Source organism: Lathyrus oleraceus, chromosome 2 (genome assembly GCF_024323335.1).
Source record: "Lathyrus oleraceus cultivar Zhongwan6 chromosome 2, CAAS_Psat_ZW6_1.0, whole genome shotgun sequence".
NCBI classification, from domain to species: Eukaryota; Viridiplantae; Streptophyta; class Magnoliopsida; order Fabales; family Fabaceae; genus Lathyrus; species Lathyrus oleraceus.
In genome coordinates, this window is record NC_066580.1 from 157,809,831 (window position 1) to 157,815,830 (window position 6,000).

Sequence of the window (6,000 nt, forward strand, 5' to 3'; positions counted from 1 at the left end):
TCTAAACTTTTAAATTTTTGTACATAGGATAGTCTCTTCATCTTCTCCCCATTTCTTTAATTTCAAAATCTCTCCCTCCATTTTTCAAAAAATCTTCTTTGTGTGAACTACTTTTTTTCTAAACTTCGACCACTTTTGCAAAAGATATAAACTTTGGCCTTATGCCATTGCATTTTCAAACTTCTTTTCTAAATCAAACTTGTAAATAAACTTAACTATACTTGACTTAAACTTTCAAAAAATCAAAAAAGAATTAACTCATTCAAACCATTTTTAGGCCTTTGTGCCTTTCAAACTTAAATTTTGTTAAAATCAATGCATCCACTTTGAAATTTGTATCACGAACTACGAGGTTTTGATCCCTCATTTTTATATTGGTACGTAGGCACAAGACCGAAGGTCTTGTCAAACACAAAAATATAATTAGTGAATTCTTTTCTCATCCCCCCATTCTATTTGTTTGTAAACATCACTTTGTACAAAATACATATGCACACAAAAAGGGCTCCCTAGGAGTACCTAGGACACTTTGGGTGTTAACACCTTCCCTCTGTGTAACCAACCCCCTTACCTGTGATCTCTGACTTTTATTAGTTTTTATTTGAAAACTTTTTACTTTTTGGGTTTTGTTCGTACTTTTTCCCTTTTCCCTTGGAAATAATAAAAGCGCGGTGGCGACTCTTGTTATTTGATCTCTAGCTTGTCAATAGCTTGATGATCATGAATTTCCCGCTACAGAAATTAAGTGGTGACTCTGCTGGGGAGTAGTCTCCAGTGGGTTTAGCCTACTTTTTGTGTGAATATATTTGTATATATGTGATGTTTGTATATATGTATGGGTGATATAATCTGCTTGTTGTGCTTGGTGATCTCTGAGTGGTGAGATAAGTTCTAACCCGAACTTGAGTGCGATTAAGATAGGAGGATGGTATAGTCATGTTCAACTTGTGTGGAGTAGTCCTTAACAAGTTGGCTTGAAATCCATCTGCTCAGTGGAGACTGTAACACCCTTCTAAAATACCCCAAAATTAAATTAAAACATCAAAACATAAATCAGAGTAGATATGCAATTTAAGGGTGTCACACTTGACACTTCACACCAATCGTCAAATATCCTGTCATGCTCATTTATTTAATTAAAATAAAACATTTGCATAATTCACAGCGGATAAAGTCTAACAACAATGCAAAACATGTAACACATTACATGTAAACTTGTTCAACAATCATCAAAAAAACAAGTAAAACATCCCGTCCCGATGTTACATCTACCAGAGCATGACCCACTAAGGAACTACACTAGACTCCAATCACTAGCTTCTACTCAATCACTGCTCGTTACCTGAAAACATAGTTGTAAGGGTGAGTTCCTCAATCGATATAATAAGCATTATAAAATATCATGTAATGCTAAGTAAATTAACACATTTCATCACCCTAATCATATCACACATTCAACAACGGTAACATCAACTCATAATCATCATCATACTCAACTCAACACAAAACACACGTATAATATTGGAATACATCCATTCATATTATACGCCATACATACATTATGCAATGAGACTCCATGCATGCGGTACCGACTATTCGTGAACATATAGTTCAACCTCACCGATCAAATCCAGATACGGCTACCAAGCTCACTAGTCCCACTCATTTGAGACCTAGTGACTCACTCACTAATTCCTCACCATGGGAATTAGCTACCACCCCAAGGGCTATGATATGCACGCTAATCACCTAGCATGCAAACATCAACAACAATCCATAACAACTCACTCACTAATTCCTCACCATGGGAATTAGCTACCACCATAAAGGCCATAATATACATGCTAAATCACCTAGCATGCAAACATCAACAACAATTCAAAATAGACATATGCTCACACTCTAAGCCATAAACAGTCCATTCACAATTGCATACATAACAGATACATTCACAGTATTATGCATACCATCATACATCATCAGCATGTTTATCACAGAATCATATCATATCATGCTAAATAATAAATCACCGTATTAGCACACTCTACTAATACCTACACTGCTCAAAACAACGGGAAATGATCCCTACTATATCATACATCAGCTAAATTACATCACCCAGCTGCAATGACCAAAACTGCACAACAACATCTCAAAAAAATCACAATTCTGCCCATACGCGTATTGCCTAGTCTCATACGCGTATGGCCCATTTCTCAGCCAATCCCATACGCGTATTGTCTGCCTCATACGCGTATGCTACGCGTACCACTTCCTCATACGCGTACCAACAGAGACAAAACCACGTTCAAAACATCATCTTCCTCATCCATACGCGTATTGCCTAGTGCCATACGCGTACCAGACCATCTCATACGCGTATTGCCTAGTGCCATACGCGTATGACCAGAAACCAGAATTCCAGATCTGCTATGGTTTTCTCTGCTACGAGATTCTCAGATCCAACCTTCCACATTCCAAATTTTTACACAACATTCAATCATATTGTCTAACACAGATCATACTGTATTCGATTTTGCAATTCTAACTTTATTACATCTAATTCCTACGAATTTCCTTCAATTATAACCCATATTTCGTTCATCCAATATTTCACGAATTTCAGTATACATCATTCTAATCAGAGTCAAATCAAATGGTTTATCACTACCCATTACATGTTAACCCATAATACCCATTAAACGACGATAAACCCCCCTTACCTGAGTTAATCCGGCAAATCTCTGAGCTTCAAGCTTTTCCTTCCTTCAACCCTCGTTCTCTTGCTCTTCCTCTTTGCCTCTTTCTCACTTCTGTCGCTTCTCTGGTTTTCACGTGAAAAACCCTTTTTACCAAATGGAACTCTTTATATATTTTCCAACTTATTATTCCAATAATAATAATTCCAATAATAATAATCCAATTATTTAATTAAATTAATAAATATATTATTAACTTATTTTAAATAATTATCTTATTTTTATCGGGGTGTTACAACTCTCCCCCACTAAAAGAGTTTTCGTCCTCGAAAACATACCTCAAGTGAATAACTCAGGATAAGACTCCTTCATCTGACTCTCAAGTTCCCAAGTCACATTGCCACCTGCTGGTCCTCCCCAAGCTACCTTTACTAAAACAATCTCTTTACCCCGCAACTGCTTCAACTCTCGATCCTCGATCCTCATAGGTGATGTTTCAACAGTCAGGTTATCTCTCACCTGTACATCATCTACTTGGACCACATGCGACGGATCAGGAATGTACCTCCTCAACTAAGACACATGAAAAACCTCATGCAAATTCGCAAGTGACGGCGGTAAAGCGATACGATAGGCTACCTCCCCTATCCTCTCCAAAATCTGATAAGGACCAATAAATCGAGGTGTCAACTTCTTCGACTTCAAAGCTCGACCAACCCCAGTTATCGGAGTAACACGAAGAAACACATGATCTCCCTCTTGAAACTCAAGTGACTTCCTCCTCTTGTCGTGATAACTCTTCTGACGACTCTGAGCAATCCTCATCTTCTCCTGAATCATCTTAATCTTTTCCGTAGTTTGTTGAACAATCTCCGGTCCAACCACAGCACTCTCACCGGACTCATACCAACATAAAGGTGTCCGACATCTCCTACCATACAAAGCTTCAAACGGTGCCATACCAATGCTCGAATGAAAACTATTGTTGTAGGTAAACTCAATCAAAGGTAAATAACAATCCCAAGTACCTCCCTTTTCCAAAACACAAGCCCTCAACAGATCCTCCAGTGACTGAATCGTCCTCTCAGTCTGACCATCAGTCTGAGGATGATATGCATAACTCAATCTCAGCTTAGTTCCCAAAGCCCTCTGCAAACCTTCCCAGAACTTCAATGTAAATCTAGGATCTCTATCCGAAACAATACTCGACGGAATACCATGCAAACTTACAATCTTCTCAATATACAACTCAGCTAATCTCTCTAACGGATAATCCATTCTGATCGGAATGAAATGAGCCGATTTTGTCAATCTGTCAACAATCACCCAAATAGCTTCAAAATTCTTAATTGTCCTCGGTAAACCAGAAACGAAATCCATACTGATACTATCCCACTTCCACTCTGGAATAACCAACGGTTGCATTAGCCCAGACGGCTTCTGATGCTCAATCTTTGACTTCTGACAAGTCAAACAAGAATAAACAAAACTCGCAATTTCTCTTTTCATTCCCGGCCACCAAAATAACTTTTTCAAATCATGATACATCTTCGTAGCCCCAGGATGAATACTCAAGCCACTACGATGTCCTTCCTCAAGAATACTCTTCTTAAGCTCGGTAACATCCGGAATACACACCCGATTACCAAATTTCAAAACACCATTCTCATCAACTCTGAATTCACCACCTTGACCTTGATTCACTAGAGTCAACTTATCAACCAAAAGCACATCGGATTTCTGACCCTCTCTAATCTCATTCAGAATACCACTCGTTAACTTCAACATTCCCAATTTAACACTATTGTGAGTACTCTCACACACCAAACTCAAGTCTCTAAACTGCTCAATTAAATCCAATTCCTTAACCATTAACATAGACATATGCAATGATTTCCGACTCAATGCATCAGCCACTACGTTTGCTTTACCCGGATGGTAATTCAAACCAAAGTCATAATCCTTCAGAAACTCTAACCATCTCCTTTGTCTCATATTCAGCTCTTTCTGATCAAACAAATACTTTAAACTTTTATGGTCACTGAAAACCTCAAATCTTGACCCGTATAAGTAATGCCTCCATAACTTCAGAGCAAATACCACAGCTGCCAACTCTAAATCGTGTGTCGGATAGTTCCTCTCATGAACCTTCAGTTGTCTCGAAGCATAAGCTACAACTTGCTTATTTTGCATCAAAACACCACCCAAACCCAACAATGAAGCATCACAGTAAACCTCAAATGGTTCCGACGGACTTGGTAATATCAGAATAGGAGCAGTAGTTAACCTTCTCTTTAACTCTTGAAAACCTTCTTCACATTTTGAGTCCCAAACAAACGCTTGCCCCTTTCTAGTCAACATCGTCAACGGTAACGCCAACTTAGAAAATCCCTCAATAAATTTCCTATAATAACCTGCAAGTCCAAGAAAACTCCTTATCTCAGAAACTGACTTCGGAGCTTCCCACTTAGATACCGCTTCTATCTTAGAAGGATCAACAGCAATACCACCTCTTGAAATCACATGACCAAGAAAACTAACCTCTTCTAACCAAAATTCACACTTAGACAGCTTAGCAAATAACTTCTTTTCTCGTAGAACTCCTAAAACCACTCTCAAATGTTCAGCATGCTCTTCTTCAGATTTCGAATACACCAAAATATCGTCAATAAACACCACAACAAACTTGTCTAGGTACGGATGAAAAATCCTATTCATATACTCCATAAATACCCCAGGCGCATTAGTCACACCAAAAGGCATTACAGAATACTCATAATGTCCATACCTTGTTCTGAAAGCAGTCTTCTGAATATCCTCAGTTTTCACACGTATCTGATGATACCCCGATCTCAAATCTATTTTGCTGAACACACTCGCACCAACCAATTGATCCATCAAATCATCAATCCTCGGCAAAGGATACCGATTCTTGATCGTCACTTTATTCAGTTGCCTGTAGTCCACACACAACCTCATAGTACCTTCTTTCTTCTTAACCAACAACACTGGTGCACCCCACGGTGACACACTCGGACGAATAAATTTCTTATCCAACAGATCTTCCAGCTGACTCTTCAATTCAGTTAACTCAACAGCAGACATACGGTACGGAGCCATCGATATCGGCCTAGTACCAGGTACCAAATCAATCGAGAACTCAACTTCACGCTCTGGCGGTAATTCATTCACTTCTTCCGGAAACACATCAGGAAAATTACACACCACGGCCAGATCGCAAATCACCAGTTTATCTTTCGCCTCCAAAGTCGCTAACAACATAAACAACTCCGCCCCATCT